At 35.5% G+C, this 26,755-nt stretch overlaps 1 protein-coding gene and 1 pseudogene across 1 annotated transcript in view; both read right to left on the bottom strand.

The window, feature by feature from the left end:
- Positions 1-5,242, bottom strand: part of LOC125669001 (allatostatin-A receptor-like) — an 89,420-nt pseudogene extending 84,178 nt beyond the window's left edge.
- The window catches only part of LOC125651942 (myb-related transcription factor, partner of profilin-like), a 109,233-nt gene that overhangs the window by 77,010 nt on the left and 5,468 nt on the right, over positions 1-26,755 (bottom strand). The window lies entirely within an intron of this gene.

Raw genomic sequence — 26,755 nt, 5'->3', positions numbered from 1 at the left:
AAAGAGCACAGTCATCCGATCCCGTAATCAATATATATCTAACGACCATTGGTGTGAATATGAATTTAATTACCCCATCTGCAGTTACTTAATCTAGATAGTCCATCAGTTTATAAACTAGCAATTAATGCGTCAACGTCAACATATTTCTTGTTGTTACTAGTTGGAGAAGAATTATTGCACTTGTAGTCATAGGACAGCTTCGGAAATATACCATCCTTACACATGAAAACGTATTCAGATGTCGTTAGTAATTGAACGATATGGCCTAATGACAATGGCAGGGAAATTGTTTTTTAAGCACATAATAGATATTTAATGTGAAATGACAAAATGAGAATTTGATTGTAGTGAAATAATTTACATGTATGTCGAATATACATTTATTCGAAATGGCTAAAAGAAGCATTTTGATATTAATGCATCACGAACTTATTCGACAAAATTATCGTTATATAAAAAATACGCAACACCTTCATCTTTTGCCATCCATTAATAATAATTTACGTCCCTTCTAATACATTTCAATCAAGAGAGACGATTACCAGGATTTTTAGTGAAGTGCCACAAATCCAAACCTATGCGAGGCGCCCAGAACTATTCGGAAGTGAAGACTCTTTATTGTTCCAATGCCTACCGAGATCTCACTTTTCAAGATATCTAATGCAAAGCGCAAGACGAGGGAACAATTGCCATTTATTTGAACGCCTCAGGTTTGTCGCGGCCGAGGTTCGAACTCACGACCTTCCGATCACAAAACAAGTGCTCCATTGTAAGTTGTTTGAAGTAATTTAGTTTTATGTTCTGGTTGCGACTTGGACAGACGTGTCAAGTAAAGGAGGTGGGACGAGGATGAGCGACATCTCATGGATATAGATCTCAGAATTACAGAACCCATTTATAAAAACACGCGACAAGGACGCCACGTCCTCCAGATACGTTTTGTACCAATTTTTGGGCTTGACCTTTCGCATATTTAGGGATTGTTTGGTATAGTTTAAAACGTTATGACAATGGCGAAACCTGCAGGCAGAGACACGGGGACGGCCTGACCAACATATACTTCTATTTCGGGAGAATGTCATTTAAAAAAAACCCACCTTTGAATTATTACAACGAAGTCAAAATAGTGTTGAATCGAACACAGCACGTTTGAAAATACGCAATTTCCGAGAAATTATCTTTTCTGTGATGGAGTTACATTCTTTTTTACACTCTTTTGTTGTTTCCATTTTACAGATCGTGCAGCAGTAAACAGTGACGCGAACTGACAAGTGACATACAACGTGAATGAACGCAATCATATATTATGTACATTATTTAAAAGTAGATTTCATTGAATCACAATGTTTTGGAATTGAATTACTGAAATCCAGACGACTGAGAAAGATTGATTGATGGGGGTTCAATGCTGATTCGGGATCAGTCAGGCAATATATCACCGTATAAACTGGTGATAATGATGCCAAGGCTAAACACGTGACCTACTCTTTCTGTGTTCAAAAGATGGTCACCCAGCTATGCTTACTCTGTTTTCGAACACCAGAGATTTTTCGAACTCCGCAGGGACTTTTTGTTTCGAATATCACAAGGACTTGTTTTTTTTCCCGAACACTGCCAAGACTTACTTTTTTTAATATCACAGACACTTATTTTTTCTAACACCACAGACACATTTTTTTTTTCAAACTCCTCATACACTAATTTTTACAATACCGCAGACACTTGTGATCTGGAGATACCACGGCTGTAATCCTTCACAAGTGATCGACATACAGAGCAAAACACATTTTGTGTAGTTGGCTTATATGTCTTTTCCCCATGCTAGCTTATCACGGAAAACCATTTGGATGTAGATATCAATGAATTGTCACATTTATGGTAGAATCGTAGTATAGGGGACCCCAATACAAATAATATCCAAATCATCATGCAAAGGGTCTGGTCATTGAAGGGAGCTGTGGGCATTGATGAGTTTTGTCCCCAGAAAAGCAGTACAATCTTATTAACCTTATCTCTCATGCCTGTTAAACATTCCCAGGAATTAATTTCTGTCTGAAATTCACACATAGTGAATCAACACCTTCAATTAAATTTTCGGTATTTTTCTTTCTTCAAATTTTGTAGTTTAGTCAAAATCAGATCAATAATGAATGAAAACTTGCCGTATTCACTGTCATTGCAGATATATCTGACAAAAAACTCAATGATCTTTTTTTAATACACACAAGATATAGTTTTATGGTCTTTATACATCATGGGAATATAACGTTCTGAAGTTCTGAATGTTAAAACACCGTGACATTTAACGTTTGCTCTCGTACTGCTATAACTGCTATCACCTTAGTAAATAAACGGTACTTTCAATGTATATCAATATATAAAAATTCCAATCATCTAAGCACAACAAATCCATTATGAATATTTAATTAAATCGTAAATAGAAATTTAGACGAATTAAAGAAAAAAGAAAGTCTGCCAATTCTTGACTCGGCGATTTCTAATTCGCTCGGGTTCGATATCGTTATCACCGTGACATCCAATGTCAACATTCTCTCACCAGAGGGCGCGCTACGCAAGCTTCACTTTCACCTCTGTTATCGTCTGATAAATAGTTCGGCTAACCATATGATCTCGCACGGACAAAATGACGTCACTGACTCCAACAGAAAGGCACGTTTCTGTTCTTTGTGCAATGTCAGATTTTCATCATTATAATCTCGCTAGTTTTTTTTTAATGTAGAGTCCATAGTTACTAAGTGAAAGTGAAATAATACATTTGACAAGACAAAATAGTTCCATAAATATGGAGGTTGCACTAACGTAATACAGCGTTTCGATACCTACCAATGTGTTTTTAACTCATAAATGTATGTTTTATTTATGAAAATGATGCAGATTTATTTTATTTTCAAAGACGCTCTGTTTTACAAAATTCTTGTAAATTAGACGATAACAGAGGTGTTGTGGAGCGTAGCGTAACGCCCTCTGGTGAGAGATTGCCAATGTCAATCGTAACTACTCGGCTATTTCCGTAACCGCAAATGAATACGGAAAAGGACGAGCGCGTGATCCGATTGATCCACTGCCTCAATCGTAACTACTCGGCTATTTCCGTAACCGCAAATAAACCTCGTATGTGTGTCGACGCCATCAGAGTTGGTTGTTACGTATACATAAACGTAACTTTGACGTCACAGTCGTACGTTACACTATGAAACGTGAACTTTCAAATGCATCTAAGATATTATACACATCTAAGGTATTTTACCACTATCAATTTCCACTTACATGTTATGTATTAGAGTGAATAAGACGTTAATGATACCAAAACTGAATCTGTGGTGAAAATATAAATAACATATTATTCTTTTACCTCTCATCCACGGGCGCGCTTCCGGCGAAGAAATGCATCGATTTGATGCAATTCTTGCGCCGATCCACGTCCGAGTCTTCTTACCGGTTACGGAAAAAGACGAGCGCGTGATCCGATTGCCATTGCCTATAACGTCACGTCTTACTTCGCGGCATAACGTTATTTAGTAGGCTATGATGACATAACTAGTAAAGGGACAACAGTCACTACTTCTATGAATTGAAGTCTCTTTATACATGATATATTTCAGCAATAGCTAATGTAAAAATAGGCAAGGATCTCTACCATCTTTCGCCATGTTAACTGCATGCTACGTACAGTATTGTGTTATATATTACGAATTACTTCATGTTGTATTTATTTGAGAATAAATAGTTTTGTTGTTACTGTCGTCCCTACTGTATGCAATTACTTTCAAACGATAATTATTCGCCAATAATTAAATACCTCCCACCGCTCTTACTGTATGCAATTGGTATCAAACGATAGTTATTAGTAATATTTAAATATCCTATATCATCGATTTCTGAAATCCAAGATATATTCTTCCTACAGTATTAAACTGCGTTTTGTAAATTTTCTCTTCCCACTGAATATTACTACCCAATATGTAACTGTAGGTAACAGAATTATAGGACTACTGACGGTTATATAGAGTTAAAAATCGCCCAGGTAACAGAATTATAGGAATACTGGCGGTTATATAGAGTTAAATATCGCCAAGGTAACAGAATTATAGGAATACTGACGGTTATATGAAGTTAAATATCGCTTAGGTAACAGAATTACAGGAATACTGGCGGTTATACAAAGTTAAATATCGCTTAGGTAACAAAATTATAGGAATACTGGCGGTTATATAAAGTTTAAAATCGCTTTTGTGATCACTGTTCATTATCTACACATTTCATCTTTACAAAAGGATTTAAAATACATCCATTTCAGCATATACTCATGTGAACATTACCATTACTGATTGTTTAAATATCCATCTGTGATACATGTACAAAGTGATAGACAAACAGTTAATATAAATAGATCCTTTATGATCACACTGTATCATCTTGAAGTGTAGAAAATATGCACGACGTTCGGACAGGGTTTTATTTTCTCGATCCTACCTACATGTAGTATTATTACGTTAACATTTATTAGCACCACTCAATTTAACGACTAATTAATAATTCACTAATTTTATGACCTTCCGGAAACGGATCTGATAGTGTGAAAAATGTCTACTACAGCATGTGTAAACATATAAAAGTTGATTTGACTAGAGAAGTTCATGGGAAACTTTGACACAGGTAAATTGAACAGGACGAGTTTAACAGTCTACAGATAATAGCTACTTTCCTCCGATCAGTTATCTTACCAGATTCTTTGCTTTGGTCAATTCGTTTTTAATTTGGAGGTGATATAAAATTTGCAAAATTCTTACCTTTCCACACTAATTGCTGACAAGTTAAGAATAGAACTGAAGGCAGATAACAGCTCTATAAAGACGGACAGCTTGCACATCCATGGTCCCAGCTGCCACTCCAGCTTCACGAATTCCACCGTGTTGTATGGGACACACACCAGGAGGAAGAGGAGATCCGCCGCCGCCAGGCTGATCATGAAGGATGCTGTAACAGACCGCATTTTTCGACTGCAAACAACAGCATATACTACGAGTATATTTCCGATAAGTCCAACCACAAATGTTAGACTGTAGACCACAATTGTAGGCCAAAAATGTCCATCTGTGTCTGCCCATGGCTGCTTTAATGAGTCTAGGTCCTCATAGTAAAGAGAATCAAGCATATAATAATTTTCGATGTCTGTAGAATTCTCCCAGTGATTTGATTCGAAATCGTCACCTTCCATCTTAATGCTCTAATATAACAGCATTGAATTGTTTAGAAAGTTTCGCTGGTCTTGTTCAAGACGAGTTTCGCAAATAACCATTCCCTTTCAAGTGTCAGCGAGCATGAGACCGAGTCTCTGATCATCACAATCAATATCATGCCGTAGGTGTCTTTTCGCGGTTGTATAAACGCTATGTAGGAGTGAAAAGGTCAATATCCACGATGGTTTAATTTCACATGTCATTATTTTATCTCTATAAACACATAACAGAATTTACATGAAAACATGTTAATTACATGCATAATTTCCACATCTTATTAATCAAACTCTTAATCATAGAAAGCGACCCATGGTTCGTGACGCTCGCTTTAAAGCAATAGTATTTTTTAAAACTATGTTTTATTCACAAAGTGAATAGGATCTGGCAGCAGGCATATCCTAATTTTGCCCTCTCCCTAAAAAGCAGTTGCATTTGCCATGTTTATCATTAACGACACCACCCTGGTTACACGGTGCATGGCTGAACAACCTTCAATATGAACTACAGAATGACTCTTGCATTACAATTTGACTAATGTGGTTTTTCATTGGGTTTTCAAATTTTTAAAATTTTCATTATATTCCTACGTAACGCGTAAAACATGGCCGGTCGATATAGCTTAGTTGTTACAGTATTCTTTTCACAACCGGGAGGCCAAGGTTCGATTCTGAATCACGCCAAACCTTACACATTTAACATAGGTAGTGACTGTTCTTTCGCCAATCGTCCTCTGTTACAAATGAAAGTCCAAGGATAATCGGACGTGACCTTAATAACGGAAGTCGCCTGCAGCAGTATGCCGGATGTGACCTTAATAACGGAAGTCTCCTGCAGCAGTATGCATTTCGCAAAAGAATCTGGTGACATCTCTATATCGATAAAAATTCTCGCATTGGACATAAAAACAAACAAAAGCTAAGTAAGTCGCCCACTTCCCCCTACTGTGGCCAGTTTCTGATCTCAGGGTTGTGGATAAAAATATATCTACTTTAAATGAGCCGAAAGTAAAAGTCTTTAACTCATCTTCTCATAAACTGCAAGGCCATGATTGGTCATGTCGAAAGGTAAGAATACTCGGGTAATGCAGATTCCAGTTTATCTAAGCCATGGCCCTGGAGGGTAGAGTGGGGTCACAATAGTGGATCTTATTTGTTACATGGCAATATAGGGGGAATATATATTTTTTCTCAAGAACATCAGGATAATGATTAGTCATAATTAAAAGTCATATCTAAATGCAAGCATTTTCAGGTACTGCAGATTTGGGCTTTTAAGTTCCCTTCAAATCGCGACTGATTGGGTGGGTGGGTGGGGGGGGGGGGGGAGGTTGTGTGTGTGTTGGATGATGGTGCTTCAACAGGAGATTAAAGTTTTACATATACAAGTACAGGAGAAAATCTTTAAACATGTGATTGTGAAGAGCAGCAAGATTAGGATTAGTTATATTGATATGCAAGTATCTTCAGGTAGTGCAGATTGAAGTTTGATTAAATCAATGCCCCAGAGGCAGATTTGGATTAGGGATTTAAAGTTTTATGCTGGAATATACCGTTGTGGAATTTGAAAATCTTGTGAACAAGAGGGTAGTGAGCAGTGTGCAATTATTCTCCGGTAACGCATAGTAAATATGAACCATGGTTCCGGGAGGTAAATTGGGGTCACAATAGGTGTCAAAGTTTTATATTGGAATATACATATACATTTAAAACAAGACGCCAACAGGCTTTATCGGTCACCTGAGCATTAGCTAAAAGTATCATTAGCCCAAGGGTCTATGAGATTTATAATAATTTTCCTGTTCTACATATATTAGCTAAATTCTAATATTCAGCAATAGTATAAAACAAGATGCGTTCTTAAACAAGTGCCTCGAAAGTGACCATACTAATGAAATACTTTATATGATATATTTTATATCATTTTGACCCACCCTTTAGTCAGAACTCTGGGGTTACGAAATTAACAATTTTGGTAAATCCCTTTCCGTCTCTCTTAAATATGCATTTAGTTTTTCATACAGTGTCACCAAAATTAAAAAAAAAAGCTTTCAAAATACATTAATCACTATGATAAGTTTTTCTCGCCTTAGTATCAAATTTATCATCCATGGGATAATGAAATTTAAAAATTTGATAAAGGGCTACCTGCTCCCTCTAATTATATATTCAGTTTAATTACATGAAAGAAGGTGTTAGATATGTAAATGATCTTCACAATGATAAACCTTATATGCCAAGTTTGGCCCGCGCTCTACCCCAAACTTTGCAACTTTGGTTAGGTCTGCCTGCTCTGAATGACTATACACTGTACATTTGATTTTCCTTGCAGCTATGAGGAAAGTTGGATGTTTTAAATCGATCAATTTCTGCCAGTTTTTGCCCTGTCCTAAAAGCCCAAGGAGTACAGGAATTCTGACATTTACAATTATATTCCTCCTTTTAAAAATATGTTTCAGTTATATCAAACTTAAAAAGAATTGGAAGAGTATTTATCAAGAAGTTTGAAATGTTCAATTCGTAACAAACACATCAAATCACTATTGCCACTTTGCCCCCCCCCCCCATATCAAAACCCCTATCCCTGGGGGTAGTGAGATTTTCATTTTTGGTAAATGGCTACCTAATGCAGCAGGAGTCCCAGTCACACCTCTCTCGCAAAAACGTGGTTGTGGATAAGACGATTTTTAAAAATTGGTCTAGTTTGGTAGTTTTTGCCCCGCCCCTAAGACCACGAGGGTACAGGAGTCCTGAAATTTACAATTTATGTCCCCTTGTTCCAAAAATGCTTTTCACCAAAGGAAAGAATTGAAAAAGTTAAAATACTCAGACAAATAGCAATATGTCACTTAAGTGACTCAGGGGACTTAAAATTCTTCTTCTCAAGATCTACTGGCCATGATTAATCTTCTTACTTGAGTGACTCAGGTGACTTAAAATTCTTCTTCTCAAGATCTACTGATCATGTTAATCTTCTCACTTGAGTGACTCAGGTGACCTAGAGTTTTTCTCAAGGTCCACTGGCCATGATTAGTCATATTAATGTGTAAACATTATAATGTAGTGTAGATTCATAGTCTTAGTATGCAGTCCTCCTGAGTTAGTGCAGATTTAAGTTTGTTTGATCATAGTCCCGGGAGGTTAGGGGTTATAACAGGGAATCCATATTTTACATGAGAATAAAGGTAATTTTTTTTTTTTAAAAACCAATCTTCTCAAGAACCGCTTGCCATGATTAGTCATATTAATGTGTAAGCATTCCAGTGCAGTGTAGATTCCTATTTGATCAAATCACGACCCGTAGGATAAGGTGAGGCGAAAATATGACATTGAATTAAAAGTATTACATGAGAATATATATCGGAAATTTTCAAACATTCTTTTCAGGAGTCGCAGGACCACGTTAAATCACATTAGGATGCAAATACTCCCACGTTATGTGGAATAAAGTGGGTTTTTTTGTATTTCTTCCCCAAATTGAGGATCCTGGGTTAAGAGTGGAGCTAGAATCGGGGATCAAATTTTACACAGTACATGAAAATAGTCAAACATGTTTTAAAAATATTCTCCAGAACACAACACCAATAACATGTTAGTAAGTTCGTTATAGATGCTGTGGATTTAATTCGGTTTAATCATGACACTGTGGGACTAGGGTGAGGACTTGATATTGGGTTAAAAGCTTTCATGGGAATAAAGAGGGTACCAAAAAAGAACAGCGGGGCCAATGTGACTCAGTTGAGCATTGTGGTCCATGGGCCGCTTGTTTACATTTCCATCCGTTTCTTTTAAAGGGCGTTTCTTTATTTTAATTTATATAACTTTGATAAAAACCAATTTTAAGGCATACTTCCACGGTATGACCCATATTCCAAAACTCTGTACACACTCTGGGCCTTTTAAGCTCACAGAGCTTTCACTTCAGCTGAGCTAGAAGGTTGACTACAACCCTAATAAATAATACGCTAGGCAAAAAGCTCAATGAACTTTTTCTCGGACCATCTTCGGCTTATTTCCATTTTAACGATGAGGCCATTTCTAATGATTTGTGGTTTTTACTTCAGGTGATTATACGGTGTGATTACCATTTAGCACTACGTTTCTTCATGCGAGTTAACGATAAATCCACGTGGTCAACAACCTTTTTGTCAGCCTTGTACTATTTCACTACTTCCGCAGCGTAGTACTGGTGAAATTCGAACTCAAGAAAATCTTTAATGATAAATCCATGGGTTGTAATTTGTACAGTTTGGGGGCAATAATAGAGTAGAGAATTCTTTTTGATTTCAACAAATCACGGAATTTCTCCGTAATTTGTCCCCTGAAACAATCGAAGATCACAAGCCATTTTTGTGCGAATGGCAAATCAAGTTCTTCCGCTACGTTAGAAACGTAAGGGCAGACTACTTCATTCACACAGTTCATCAGGGTGTTCTCACTTGCTCTTAATGGGTGACGTGGAACTCATCAAGAAATTTTGTCGTTGGGTCATCACTCGTTTTAAACTATATCTGGTCAGAAAATCATGTAAATTTTAAAAAAATTTCCTGTTATAAAACAAATATTTCTATATGTATATGAACAAAAACTGTTAAAATCTTCAAAAGCTATACTTAGATCAACACCTTATCGGTAATTTCTGCCTGCAAACATATTTAAGAAAACGTCAAGATAAAATACACAGGAAGTTGTTAACCAAATTTAGGTTGTCTTACCATCTTTTGAATATTGCAGTAGGCAGACACCATAAGGTAACCAAATCCAACAGAATATGTACATGTTGGGACTTGCATGATATTGAGGACGAATTTCATTTTATATTAAGATGTCCACTGTATGAAAAAGTATCATTATTGTAGACCGACTGTTTTCAATATAATTCAATTATTAAGTACTAGTAATGCCAACGATGTTTCAAACTTATAAATTGTTTTGGTCACATGATATTTAATTTTCAGTTTATTGCACTGGTGAGTAAGTTGGCTCATAATGACAAATAAAGATTGATTGATTGGGTGTCATTTGTCGGTCCTTACCCCTTATATTGGGAGGAAGTCCCATGTCACAGACCTTGTGAAAGTACCTTGAACAAAACCGATAGCTGAAATTAGTTATACAGCATTTAAATTCAAAGAATTGTTATATAAAGATAATATTTTGTAATTACAGATGGGCAATTACCGATTTCATTATAAAGAAGTTCTGTTTCGTTTCACCATACCAATACACTTAACTCCCCTTTCATTCAGCGTTTGGAAGATCAAGTGGATCACACCGCAATCTGAAAAAAAAAATGGATCAGGATCGTATCGGCATCGAAAACAAGCAATTTGGTTGATTGATTGTTTTGCTGTTTTCCGCCACACTCAACAATTTTTCAGTTATCTGGTGGTGCCCAGTTTTTATTGGTGGAAGAAACAACCCAGATACAATGTACCTGGGAAGAGACCACCTTCCTTCCGAAAGTAAACTGGGAAACTTTCTCAATTACCGGCGAGAGCGGGATTCGAACCCGTTAATTTGGAAAATTAACAACACTTGCTACAAACAAAACTTTCAAAAATGAAAACTAATTTTATGTTTTTATAAGTAAAAGCTGGATGCGGAATGGATGCTTAAAAATGAATTAATCTCAGTATAGATAAGATAAGATAAGTTTATTCCAATTTTGGGCCCAGAGGGCATAACAGTAAGACAGTTTATAAAGAAGGAAATTAAAAAAAGAAAGAAAGTTTACAAAATTAACTACAGGTTACATAGACTGCAAACTGTATGTGGATGTAGCATGTTGGGGAAACAAGTACATACATATATGAATTGCTAATCATGTGTATACACAAGTAAATGGACAGTATCAGTATTATACCAACATATGAATAATAAACTATAATGATTTTTGCAGTTTTAAAGCATCACCTCTTTTTCTGAAAGTTTGCACTAACTATTCACTCAATTTGACAATTACTGGTTTGTCTTCATTAATCATCAACGAAGTAAATTTGTCCTTATTTGTTAGATAGATAAATTTTTTGTTGAGCTTGTATATACCATTAAAAACATATTTCTCTCTTCAACATAGAATGGACAATCAGTGAGGAAATGAAATCCATCTTCTACACAATTAAGGTTACATAATTCGCAAATTCTTTTGCTTCTTTCTAAAGAAATCTTCTGGCCAGAATTGGTTTTTGTAAATTCATATCTTCCTCTTTCAATTCGAAGGTCGTGTGCACTAATTCGAAATCTACATAGAGTTTTTCTTAATTCTAGGGATTCTCAAAATATATAACTGTCCATAGTAAAGTTTTCTTTATACGAAAAATATGTTGTGAGTTTTCCTGATTTCTGACTCTCTTCACGTCGTTTTGACCAGTAAAGTAAAAATTGTTTCCGTACCTGATTCTTCATTTGTTTTTTGAAAAATGAGAATTTGAGATTTTTACAATTGGGTACCAAAATGCCCATTTTCCCCTTAAAATAACTAATGTTTTTGTACCAACAATTTATATTATATGAATTCAGATTGATATTCTCTGTATAAGCACTGTATAACAGGGATGATTCTGGGCAATTCTCAAGTCTATGCCAATATAGTAAAATACTTTGGATTATAGAGCAGAACATAGGATATCTACCCAATTCAGAGATTATTGCAATATTAGTACTTCTTTGTTTAAAACACTTAATATTCAGGTTTTCTACCTCCCAAATTTTAAAGATATCATATAAATCTCTGTCTTTTTCCAGCATGCGTGCTGAAAGTGTTCACCATATCTCGCAGCCATACAAGGCGATGGGTTTTACCATATGGTCAAAAAGATGCAAAAATGTTTTAATTGGTGGATCGATAGATTTGATGTCTTTATAAAGTTTGAATGAGGCCTTAAGAGCTTTATTGTATAGATCAGATTTTGCTTCCTTGAATGAACCACAGGAGGATAATATTACTCCTAGATATTTATATTTGTTAGTACATTCAATACATGTGTTACCGAACACAAAATTTTCTTTAATTAGGTGTTCGCTTTTATTAAAAATGACTACTTTTGTCTTATTGGTATTAATTTCTAAGTACCAATCGTTGCAATATTTTTCAAGTAAGTTTAGTTTGTTTTGTAGTCCATTCTGGTTTTCTGAAAGCAGTACAAGATCGTCCGCATATAGAAGAGAGATGCTTTTCTTTCTAGAAAGATTGACAGAGCCAATGGTTTCTTCATCCAGTAATTTAGAAAAATCGTTCAAAAATATTTTAAAAATATTTGGGCTTAAGACATCACCTTGTCGGACTCCTCTGCTCTATAATCCAAAGTATTTTACTATATTGGCATAGACTTGAGAATTGCCCAGAATCATCCCTGTTATACAGTGCTTATACAGAGAATATCAATCTGAATTCATATAATATAAATTGTTGGTACAAAAACATTAGTATAAATCCTTTCCATGAATCTTCAAAATTCACAATGTATCCTAGGGGTAAAGGTCGTAGTGATTAAGTGCCTTCATTATTTAAAAACCTTCTTTAATTTTGCTGACACAGTATAAAAACTAAATGCATAGTTAGGATATACATGAACCAACATTATGGATTTTTGCAACACCAAGGGTAGTGGTTCCAAATCAAGGGCTGGTGACATGTAATATGAACATTTTCAGCTCCTTCCCTGGAAGGGCTGAACTAATTCAACCAATTTCGTTATATAACATCTATGGATCAAGGGAAACAAACCGTTGTGAATTTCATGGTTTCTGCCTGTCAGCTTGGGCTTTGAGGGTTGTGGCCAAACCATCAAAATTTACTTCTCCATCGTCAACTTCCAATATTCATGTACCAATAAATCATTTTCATCTGCATATGGTTTTTATGTCTCTCAATTGATTCGATACGCAAGAGCTTGTTCTGTGTATGATCAGTTTTTAAAACGAGGCAGGCGAATAAGAAATAAGTTGTTTTACAGGGGATACAACAATCTCGTTTAAAGGAAGCATTTTGCAAATTTTATGGTCGTTATAACGATCTAATTTACCAATACAACCTGTCCTTGGGTAATTTGCTGTCTAGCATGTTTCATACAAACTAAGGCCGTTCTTTGCACACTGAATTTGACTACAGATTACTCCAGGGTTCCGTGTTTGCCCTACTCTGAATTCTGTATTCTTTATAGGAGTTATGAGATTGATCACTGTTCGTTATCGTCACCTTTTCATCTTGAATATTGTCACATACAGTTTTCACATTTTACTGAAAGGTCCTGGTCTACTATAAAAAAACCCACATATAGATCATGGGCGTCTGTCTAATTTTCCATTATCACTTTCGGTGATTGTGACGAGCGATTTCAATATTTTTCAACATTTAGTTTTCATACTAAAACAAAGGAAGTTGACCACTAAAGAAATACATATATAGATTTTGGTCATGAAACTTTCCTGTTAAGTTGACTACACTTAGAGCTTTTATATTTGATGGAAAGTTAACGTCATTGATTCTGGAATTTAACGGAAAAACAGATGTGACAAAAAACCATAATCACTCCTCTCTATCCTTACAAACATTAATGAACCACGTGTCATTAGCACTAGTACACGTAATACATGACTAAAGGTCTTACATTAATGAACCACGTGTCATTAGTACTAGTATATGTAATACATGACTAAAGGTCAAACATTAATGAACCACGTGTCACTAGCACTAGTACACGTAATACATCACTAAAGGTCTTACATTAATGAACCACGTGTCATTAGCACTAGTACATGTAATACATCACTAAAGGTCAAACATTAATGAACCACGTGTCATTAGCACTAGTACACGTAATACATCGCTAAAGGTCTTACATTAATGAACCACGTGTCATTAGCACTAGTACACGTAATACATCACTAAAGGTCTTACATTAATGAACCACGTGTCATTAGCACTAGTACACGTAATACATCACTAAAGGTCTTACATTAATGAACCACGTGTCATTAGCACTAGTACACGTAATACATCACTAAAGGTCTTGGTGAGACCCTTTCTGACGGAGTCATTTTTCTAATCACTGTAGCAAATGTTTAAAAGATCTCGGGGTTTTTGTGGTGATTTTTTTCTTATTTGAAAAGGTTTGAAATACGCAGGCATTTTGGTGGATTTTCATTTTAAAAAAAAAACAATTTGATGATGCATATTAATGGAAAATTTTGCGCTTTTATATTCGTCATCCGCCGAAACATTTTATATTTGCAATCATTAACTAAGGACCAAGTTCAGTCAAGTTTGGATCTCAACAACAGCATTCATGGGTGAAAAACAAAGATCATAATCCTTTGCTAATCGCAGTGAAAACATGTGAAGATACAACTGGTTTATGACCTTAATTAACTCCCCGGAGACATTATTTTACCACTAATTGTCGTACATTACACCGCAATTGGTTGTTCTTTGGACATAAAAGAAAGAATCCTAACGTTTTTCTTGATATATGGGTTCAGTGATTTCCATAGGTTAAAGAACCATCACTGCTACGTCCCTGAGCGCTAAGCATAGGTCTAAATTTGTGGTACTCCATCTACTGCTGGTGACGTCTCGATATTAGTGACAAATCCTCGAAGGGAAGTGACCACCAAAACAACAACAACAACAACCCCCCCCCCCCAAAAAAAAAAACAAATAAAATAGATATTGTACCTCCTACGATCAAGTTGATGGTACAGGGGTTTCAACACTCTCGATTGAAGTCAGCATTTCGAAAATTTTATGGTCTTTATAACGATCTAGTTCGTCAATATAACCTATCATTGGGTCAAATGCTGTCTGACGTGTTTCATACCGATTGTTATGCCGTTCTTGGCACACTGATTTTGACTACGGATAACTCCGTTTACCTGATCAGGATATAGGGCTCACGGCGGGTGTGCGCGGTCGACAGGGGATGCTTACCCCTCCTAGGCACCTGATCTCACATCTGGTGTGTCCAGGGGTTCGTGTTTTCCCAACTATCTAATTTGTATTGCTTATAGGAGTTATTTGATTGATCACTGTTCGTAATTTTCACCTTTCAGTGGATTGCCTCGATTTAAAAACTGATTATACGCAGAACAAGCTCTTGCGTATCGAATCAATTGAGAGATATAAACACCATATGCAGGTGATAATGGAATATTGCTACATAAATATGGGAAGTTTATGATGGAGAAGCTGAAATCATCCCGTTTGTAATACAGTTGAGTTGTCAGTTTGCCGTTAATATCTACTTTCAATAAAATATTAAAGTATGAAGCAGAAGTGGACGAATCGGTGGCGTCTTTTATTTCGAGCTCACAGGGATATATCGAATCGACATATGAATGAAAATTATTGTTAATAGACAAAACGTCGTCAATATATCTAAATGTCGAATTGAATGCCGTAGCAAGAGATTTTTTCTTCTCGCGTAGAAGTTTTTGAATGAATTCCGCTTCATATGAATATAGAAACAGATCAGCTAACGAAGGAGCACAATTCGTGCCCATGGGAATTCCAACAGACTGTTGGAAAACCTGATCACCAAAGACCACAAAGATATTGTCAACGAGGAACTCTAGCATATTTTTTAATTCAACTTCAGAGTACTTGTGCGTGGAATCAAAGTGGTGTTTAACAAAGTAAGTTTTTGGATGACTGATCACTAGATATGAATATTTCTTTTTTCCATTTTTGTTGAAGAAGCAACTGTCTGTGATATCAAAAAGTCTAGTCTTTAATTTAAGAGGAATCTAATTTAATCTAATTTGCCAATAAAACCTATCATTGGGTCAAATGGTGTCTTCCTTAATGATTAGACCCGGCCTTCATTGGGTCAAATGCTGTCTGGCGTGTTTCATACAGATTGTTAGGCCGTTCTTGGCACACAGATGTTTATTCCTAGATATACTAAATCGAATAATGATAAATTAGACTAACATACTGCAGGGTTGACCGGTTGACAGGGGATGCTTACTCATCAAACAACCTGTTCCCACCTCTGGTATATCCAGGGGTCCGTGCTTGCCCAACTCTTGCTTATAGAAGTTATGAGATTGATCACTGTTCGTTATCTTCAATTTTCATTACTTGCCCTTTACATAAAAGGTCAAGGTCAAAGGTAATTGAAACTGGTACAAGCCATATTGTCTTATCATAGAAAATACCCACATACTACAATATGAATGACATGTGTCAAAAGACAAAGAATATTTCCCGGGCAAACTTCGTACGAGATTCGGAAGACGAATTCACACTGAAACAATATGTCTCCCGATAGAATGTGAGTGTCGCCTGTGAACCTCTTGCTGGCTGGAGAAGGTAAACACAGATCCCTGGATATACCAGAGGTGGAATCAGGTGGTTAGGAGGTGTAAACAACCTCTGTTGACCGGTAACACCCGCCGTGAGTCCTCTATCTCAATATTGCTTACAATCTCACGTGATCCAGTTTTAAGCCTTTATGGATTTCATGACGTTCTATTAATAGAACGACGTTTTGGGGAATTTAATAGAAAGGTGACATAATGAACATGTATAGCACGTGTTTTCTAACAATAGAATTCTCTAGAATTTTGTTTTGGTCCATATATAAAAGAAATTTTGTGGTAATTATGTAAACATTAAACAGAATTACCTTCGTATGATTACATTTCTGGGTACTGGACTTGACGGTCGGTTTCCACATCACTATATACAGACTTATTCTCTATATACAGATCTTTTCTCTATATATAGGCTTATTCTCTATATACAGACTTATTCTCTACATACAGACTTATTCTCTATATATAAAGACTTATTCTCTACATACAGACTTATTCTCTACATACAGGCTTATTCTCTATATACAGGCTTATTCTCTACGTACAGACTTATTCTCTATATACAGACTTATTTTCTATATACAGACTTATTCTCTATAGACAGACTTATTCTCTATAGACAGACTTATTCTCTATATACAGACTTATTCTCTACATACAGACTTATTCTCTATATACAGACGTATTCTCCATATACAGACTTATTCTCCACATACAGACTTATTCTCTACATACAGACTTATTCTCTATATATAAAGACTTATTCTCTATATATACAGACTTATTCTCTATACACAGGCTTATTCTCTATATACAGGCTTATTCTCTATATACAGACTTATTCTCTATATACAGACTTATTCACTATATATTGACTTATTTACTATATACAGACTTATTCTCTATAAACAGACTTATTCTCTATACACAGACTTATTCTCTAAATATAGACTTATTCTCTATACACATACTTATTTTCTATATACAGACTTATTCTCTATATACAGACTTATTCTCTACATACAGACTAATTCTCTACATTCAGACTTATTCTCTACATACAGACTTATTCTCTATATACAGACTTATTCTCTATATACAGACTTATTCACTATATATTGACTTATTTACTATATACAGACTAATTCTCTATATACAGACTTATTCTCTATATACAGACTTATTCTCTACGTACAGACTTATTCTCTATATACAGACTTATTCTCTACATACAGACTTATTCTCTATATACAGACTTATTCTCTATACACAGACTTATTCTCTATACACAGACTTATTCTCTATATACAGACTTATTCTCTACATACAGGCTTATTCTCTACATACAGACTTATTCTCTATATACAGGCTTATTCTCTATACACAGACTTATTCTCTATACACAGGCTTATTCTCTACATACAGACTTATTCTCTACATACAGACTTATTCTCTATATACAGACTTATTCACTATACACAGGCTTATTCTCTATATACAGACTTATTCTCTATATACAGACTTATTCACTATACACAGGCTTATTCTCTACATACAGGCTTATTCTCTACGTACAGACTTATTCTCTACATACAGACTTATTCTCTATATACAGACTTATTCACTATACACAGGCTTATTCTCTATATACAGACTTATTCTCTATATACAGACTTATTCTCTACATACAGACTTATTCTCTATATACAGACTTATTCACTATACACAGGCTTATTCTCTATATACAGACTTATTCTCTATAGACAGACTTATTCTCTATAGACAGACTTATTCTCTATATACAGACTTATTCTCTACATACAGACTTATTCTCTACATACAGACTTATTCTCTACATACAGACTTATTCACTACATACAGACTTATTCTCTATACACAGGCTTATTCTCTATAGACAGACTTATTCTCTATATACAGATTTATTCTCTACATACAGACTTATTCTCTATATACAGACTTATTCTCTATATACAGACTTATTCTCTACATACAGGCTTATTCTCTATAGACAGACTTATTCTCTATACACAGACTTATTCTCTATACACAGACTTATTCTCTATATACAGACTTATTCTCTACATACAGACTTATTCTCTACGTACAGACTTATTCTCTACATACAGACTTATTCTCTATAGACAGACTTATTCTCTACATACAGACTTATTCTCTACATACAGACTTATTCTCTATAGACAGACTTATTCTCTACATACAGACTTATTCTCTACATACAGACGTATTCTCCATATACAGACTTATTCTCCACATACAGACTTATTCTCTATAAACAGACTTATTCTCTATGTACAGACTTATTCTCTACGTACAGACTTATTCTCTATAGACAGACTTATTCTCTATATACAGACTTATTCTCTATATACAGACTTATTCTCTATAGACAGACTTATTTTCTATATACAGACTTATTCTCTACATACAGGCTTATTCTCTATATTTAGACTTATTCTCTATAGACAGACTTATTCTCTGTATACAGACTTATTCTCTATACACAGACTTATTCTCTATATACAGACTTATTCTCTATATACAGGTTTATTCTCCGTGTTTGCTCATCTATCTACATTGTATTGCTTTTAAGAGTTGTGAGATTGATCACTGTTCGTTATCTTCACTTTTCATACAGTCTTATTCTCGTTTGTGAATTCAGTTCAGTGGTAAATAAAGGAAATTGCTTTGTTAACTTTGATTACTGCAAGTTAGTATTTTCCCCTTGATATAGTTGACTGTAAGTAATGGTAAATAAAAGGTTAAATTTTTAATTATTGATTTATGTTGGAATTCTGATTTATAACAATGACAGTGCCCTAGAATTAAGTGTGTGTCTAATCCTTCAACTTTGATTGCAAACATTTTCAATGACCCAATTTCACAAAGCAAATTTAATTGAATGGTTTTGAAGATTTTATTCACAAATTACATCAAGGAAAGCATAAAGTCCTCAGTTTGGATGTTATTAAAACCTGAATTTGAACATAATTATCCAAACCAGGATGCGTCAAAGAATTTTATTAGCAAACGTAGGCGAATCAGTCCCGTCGATCATTTTTTGTCGGTTATATCTCATTGTTTCATTAGGTACAAGGACTTTACGATCTAGATTTGTCTTGCACAAGACTTTTCGTTTCCATTTACATGGTTTTCATTGGCATCATTTGGTACTACGATAATAAATGCCTGCTCCTACTAGAGCCACGTTTATCTGCTTGTGTTTGCAATTAAAACAAAACGAGCATTCATTTTCCCGCGCTTAATTATTTAGCTTTTCATTCCCTTCTCAAGCCATTAATTAAAAGTCTTCAAATTCGCTCCCTTTTCGGTGTTGGTATTGGAAGTAATGTAAGTACACATAAAAGAAATTAGTATACTTTATAGGATTAATGGTATTAATCGTTTTCTGTTTTCATTTTCCTGAAAACAAGATACGATTCACATTTTGTATCGGGTACAAACGTGCTCATTGACATTTCGGTAAATCTGGATTTTTTTTGGGTGGATTTAGAAATTAAATAATGCATGTAATACATGTACACAGCAGGGTTACTACATCCTTTGTTCAGAATTCGTTTTCATTTCAAAACAAATAAGAGGTGCACAAATAAACAGTAAACGATTGTATACCCATTCTTTCATGAGACAGTGATCACGTGACAATAAATTCCACTGTTGTGAATGCTACAAAGGAAATATCTTGTTTCTTTTTATTCATACGTATTCAGATCCGATCTGTAATTTCTCTACAGTAAGGCTGTGTGTTTATGTTCTTTGTAAAGACTACACTTGGTTACAAATTATTTAATATGATATTGATTGATTATATCTTGTTTAACGTCTCTCTCTCGAGAGAATTTTTCACTCATATGGAGACGTCACCAAGACCAGTGAAGGGCTTCAAATTCAGGCCTATGCTCAGCACTTACGGCCATTGAGCAGAGAGTTCTTTACCATGCAACACCCACTGTGACACGGGACATCCGTTTTTTAGGTCATCTCCGTGGACCCGTGACATTTACACCTACGTGTAATACCGAGTGTTTGGCGATGGAATTGTCACTACCTGTTTTAACGACTTAGGTTGGTTGCGGCCGGGATTCGAACCCCGACCTTCCGCATGCAGGGCGAACGCTCTATCTCTAGACCGCCGCAGCGAAATGTGGTTTACTCATTCTACACACCTAAAGCTATCTACATCGCATTCGAAAATTTTCCATGCATATAGACACGTCACGAGTTCTGTTAGAAATGCCAGGAAATTACGTCAGCGTGACGTTCAGGACCGGAGCTCTGTCAACGCCTATTGTGACACGGGGTCTCCGTTTTAAGGCACTATCAAAAGACCCGTGGATTTCACATCTGCCGCCGGGCGCTTGGCAATGGATGACTAAAATCACTACCTATGTTAAACTTGGTCAATGTAACGCTGCGCTGAATAGAGTATTGAACTCAAGCCTTCCGGTTGCCAAGCAAACGCCCTAATTACTGTAACATGTTAGGGTTCGAAGATTTGGATGAGTCCCTATACTTATTGGTATTGACACAAATGATTAGGAAATATACAAGTCCATAAATACATATATATTAAAGATTACCTATCCTTATCATACATGTAAATAGTGACTATAGATCTTGATGTGACAGATCCGGTAGTACGGGAGATGTGCCTTTATACTGGACAGAACCCTTTTGTCGAAGGACTGATCAAACGAATAAAAAAAAAACGCCAGGTGAACGTTCCCACCTTAAAAGCTTCCCTACTAGTATACTAGATACCATGTACTGTTAAGTTTCTTTATTGAACGTACTTTCGACTACTCCTTGACAGCGTCTACTTCTGAATGACACTGTCTCTCACAAAACAGCCGTATTTATTACCGTCTTCCTTGGAAGACGGTATACAGAGTTGAAGTGTTTTACAGTCTTCGGACTTTGCACTTCCTCTTTTTTTTCATTGGTAGAAAGTGCATGAAGTGAAAATTTTCAATTATTTCATTGGTTGAAATGCTCTTCAAGGCAAGGGGATAATTTTCTGGTGTTCTAATTTTCGTACGACTTAACAATTTTTCAAGATATTCAATCTTTAAAAAATCGACAAAACGAACAAAAGAAAAATGCAATTCATGAAATTGACACATTACTTTTTTAAAAGCAACTAATACACATCATTTCTATGGTTACTTCATTTACAGCAATGTTTTCATTTTTGCATACAAACAGAAAAACTCGCTGTTTTTTGTTTTGATTGCTTGTGTTTTGGGATAATTTTAATTGACAATCAGTGATTCCAATGCAACCATTTTTGTTTGTATTATCAGTTGCATTTGAGAACTTTGCTAATCTTAAGAAGCAATAAGATAGTAACATTTCATTACATATTATGTTGCTTAAAATTACCCCTGCTGTAAGTTTAGACTGTCTGTATCAGGTAAACATATAGTTTGTTTTTTTTTCAACACATCTGTTCTAAAACTATCCTATTCCTTCAGAATATTTTTTTTTCTTACAATTGCTCAAATTGAATCTTTTCCATCAAACTCTATGTATTTTATGATATAATTTTTGTCAAAACTATTACAATATTCTCAGGTCTTTATCCTGGTTAATTTCTAAAGCAGTTGTACTGTGCAATATGCAAGAATAATTTTTATGCAAATTTGAGCAATTTAAATCTTTTTAGTTTGTTTTGTTTCATAACTTTGTTAAAAAATAAATATTTTGATATACACACTGAAAATCTCAGTTTCATTTGATATAGATGCTTTAATCAGTGCTAATACAGGGAACAGTGATTTTGATTTCCAGTACATATACCCTTCATAAATCCAAACTTTTACAATGGGAGTCAGGACACAGCTTTGTAGGCATGATGTCCGTGAGATTATTTATTTTAACTCAATTTAATAATGAAGACAAGGGACAGAATTCAACTTCGCTCTATAGAGTTGCTGCTAAAGACGGCAAGCTTTTTGAAAAAGCTTTACTTGTACTACCCAGTATTCGTTATGCCTTGGGTCATATCGTAATGTCATACGATGAAATCCGGATCACATCAGCTCTATTTATAGATAATAATACATCCCGTGCCCGATCCTGATTCATCACACTACTAGGCAACACACCTATTGAATTGAGGTTTGTTATAAAATCCCATTCCAAATTGTACGACTACTTTATAAATAGTACAGAGAGATGTACATTGTGTAGTCTAACATAGGTTAATGACGAATGGGGCAAATGAATATGAGTTACCGTGCCTAGGCGCTTTGCCAGCGCGCCCCCTCTAAAATATGAAAATTAAAGGTAAATAGTGGTATCTTGTTTAGAAAAATGTAAAGATAAAAGAAGCAATAATTTCTTCCCCTTTCGGAGAAATAAATGACCAAATCTTTTGATCTATTAAATTACTTTTATTGGGAGAACTTAATTGTTTTCCAAAAAGCTTTAAAATTTGCGTCATTTTATTAATTTCAGCCTATCAAAAAATAGTGAAAAGGACTACATATGAGACATATTTCAAGCCCCATAAAAAGTGTAAATTCCGGGGGCTCGCCCCCTGAGCCCTTCACCCTGGACCCATTAGGGGCCTCAAGACGGCCCCACACCCCCTGTTTAAAAAGTGCGCCCCCTCTAACCGTGATTCCTGGATCCGCCCCTGTTTGCTTTCTGTACGCAACTGAGTACACATCCTTTAAGAGAGAGAGAGAGAGAGAGAGAGAGAGAGAGAGAGAGAGAGAGAGAGAGAGAGAGAGAATTCGAGTTTAAAGTCCTTTTTGAATTTCAAATGATTAACATCATGTCGAATATCTGGGCCCCGTCGAGGGCAAAACCACTGGTGGGACTCAAGGCGGCCCCCAGACCCCTTGCCATATTTTGCGTACACTTCATTGTCTTTCTGGCTACGCGCCTGGTACTGGATTCCAAATCTTACAAAACCCTTTAAACAGAGATACATTGCTGGATCCAGTAAATGTTCTACCAAGTCCCTATCTTTGCTCCTCACGAAAATATTAACTGCTGTGAAAGAAATTTCACAATTATGACGATGTAGAGTACATCCTTAAACGAACATTCCTCACGATAAATTACAGATCAGCCTTTTTGACAATTTAGACAGTTGCTTTGTCAATAAAAATGGAACTTGGAAAACACTGAAACAAAATGGAAAAGTTAGCTCTTGGCCATAAATGTAAATTTTATGATCCGAGGGGTAGGTTATGAAACCAAGGTGTGACCCAAATGGTCATGATAATTAAATGTGCGTTAACAATTGAACATTTTTATAACTTCTTATTGGTAACTACACTGTACCATTTTCATTCTTTTCAAAATTTTATAATTAAGCATCTCATGGACAAGGGGGAGATAATTTGTGAATATTAGGACCACTGCACCCCGGAACCTTAAGGGCAAATATTAATCAATTTTCAAAACTATTTTCTTCTCTACAGCCGCACATCTGTCATCTACAGCAGACAAACTCCGTAAATTTAGTGATACTGGGTAGAGATTGTGACTACAGGAAGGGGAATACTTATATAGGCAATGTCTGTTGTCTAATCCATAAATACATAATATTAAAAGATTGTTTAAATCAAATTAAAAACTACAGGACGGGGCCAAAGTTGGTATAAAGTATTTATGTGCAATCCATTTAAATGACATTGTCTTTCATGCTATCTATACTAGATTGAAACTCATGGCTATTTAGAAGGAGCAGGTAGCCATTTACCAAATTTGTAAATTTTATATATCCCAGTAGTAACCCCTGGGGTTTGGTTCCAGGGTGAGACGAAAATCATAAGTTGGTGTCGCAGGGGTTTCAACAGTCTCTTTTAAAGTCAGCATTTCGCAAACTCTCTAGTCGCTATAATGCTCTAGTTTGTCAATAGAAGCTATCAAATGCTTTCTGACGTGTTTCATTCCGATTGCTAGGCCGTTCTTGGCACACTGATTTTGACTACGGATTACTCCGTTTACCCGATCAAGTTATAGGGCTCACAGCGGGTGTGACTTGTCGACAGGAAAAGCTTAATATTCCTCCTAGACACCTGATCCCACCTCTGGTATATCCAGGGGTCCGTGTTTGTCCATATCTCTATATTGTATTCCTTATACGAGTTATGAGATTGATCACTGTTCGTTATCTTGACCTTTCATATGTAATATTATTCCAAAGTGTAAATGCACTGTGAAAGTTTTAAGCGATTTATTATAAACATTATTCGGAGAAACTATATATTAGCATGTTATAAATGAATATGTTTAGAAATTCAAATGCCACAGTGATAGATCAAAGCGTTTTTAAACACAGAAGTTATAATCAGGAGATTTTGTATGTGCTTTTCACGGGTTTTTATTTAGATTTCAGGTCTATTTGATGTGTTTATCACGGGCAAATTTAAAATGATAAAAAGGTACATACGTACTAATGATTAAAAAAAAAATGTATCTAAAAACTAACATTTTAAATGTTTTAATAATGGCAAAATATAATACCGTGTGCAACGTAAACTATTTAATTTCATCCCAGATGTTCACTCTTGACTCTCTAACAACTTTGTATAATGTATGTATCACGCGCGCCTTCTTCACACGTGATCGGGAAGAATACAATGCGCCGGTGTTTTAAAATCGAGTTCATCGACTGTAGATATTGGAATAAGGACCTATCAAACTAAATTCATTATGGCTCATCATATGTAAAACACTAAAGAGTAGTTAGATATGCACAGACCCAAGAATTGATGGGAAAATACAGCACGTGATCTGCCAAAAAGACAGTCATGTGGTCAACAGAACGTGTTAAAAAATACTGACTGTGTTTTGAAACTATTTTCATTGATATCTCTACAACTGTAAATCTATATATACATATTCATTAAGAGTTTCTTTCATTTCATTCATAGAATACCACGGTATATCTTTATCAAAATCTAACATGGAAATTGTAGCATGTGTACCTTTAAAATGAGTGTATTCAAAGCAATAATCTCATCCCCCCCTCTCTCTCTAATACTCTTTTAGAACAAAAAGCCAGTGCTAAATCAAAACAGAATAAGAAACAGTAAATCTTTCCGTATTTAAGGTGAAGTTAACCGGATTCAGTTTACTTTTAATGAAGATGTCATTGATTCTTGTCTATTGTCCTTAACGGTAGCTCAACGATTTCAGTTAATGTGTTGAAGTTATAGAGAATTAGAAACGCCTATAGTAGTTCAGCTGGCTAACAAAATTTACGGAGTACGACCAAAATGACTTTGAAGAAGATTCTGGTGACGGTGCGAAAATCAGAATATGAGTGCATGCGTCAACCCTCCATAAGGAGAGGCTTAGTACGCCCTTCAGTAGACGTGAGGCAGATGCAGATTCCCTGACGAAGATTTCAACTGCTGGTTTTGATGGGTATCCTTCGTTTAATCAGACCTTACCAGGAGATCCCCCTAACGCCCTACTGCGTATCAATAGACACGCCCCTGGCAAACTCGCTGTCCTCTCAACTGTGTGTGTTATAATCCTCCACAGGACGTACAGGAACAATAAGTATAAATCTAGTTAAAGCTGGTCTAGTATTTCTGATAGCATGAGGGTGGCCCTCATTTGTTGTTGAAATTTGAAAGTAAATGTAACCAGATAACATCAAGGGTCAAGAAAAATTTCTTTCATAATCGATTAGTTTGGGAAGAAAACGTACATTTTTGGGATTTTTATGCCCCCGAGATCGAAGATCGGGGGGCATATTGTTTTTGTCCTGTCTGTCATTTTGTAATTCTGTCTGAAACTTTAACCTTGCTAATAACTTTTGAACAATAAGTGATAGAGCTTTGATATTTCACATGAGTATTCCTTGTGACAAGACCTTTCCGTGGGTACCAACATTTTTTACCCTTGACCTTGGAATTTGACCTACTTTTTGAAAACTTTAACCTTGCTAATAACTTTTGAACAGTAAGAGATAGAGCTTTGATATTTCACATGAGTATTCCTTGTTACAAGATCTTTCCGTTGGTATTGAACCTTTTGACCTTGACATTTAACCTACTTTAATTTTTTTTTTTACATTGGTCATAACTTCTAAATAGTAAATATTAGAGCTTTCATATTGTACATGAGCATTTCTTTTGACAAGAT

Source organism: Ostrea edulis, chromosome 4, assembly GCF_947568905.1.
Source record: "Ostrea edulis chromosome 4, xbOstEdul1.1, whole genome shotgun sequence".
In the NCBI taxonomy this organism is placed as follows: Eukaryota; Metazoa; Mollusca; class Bivalvia; order Ostreida; family Ostreidae; genus Ostrea; species Ostrea edulis.
The sequence above is the reverse complement of the archived record's forward strand: the minus strand, read 5'-3'. Positions and strand labels throughout refer to the sequence as shown.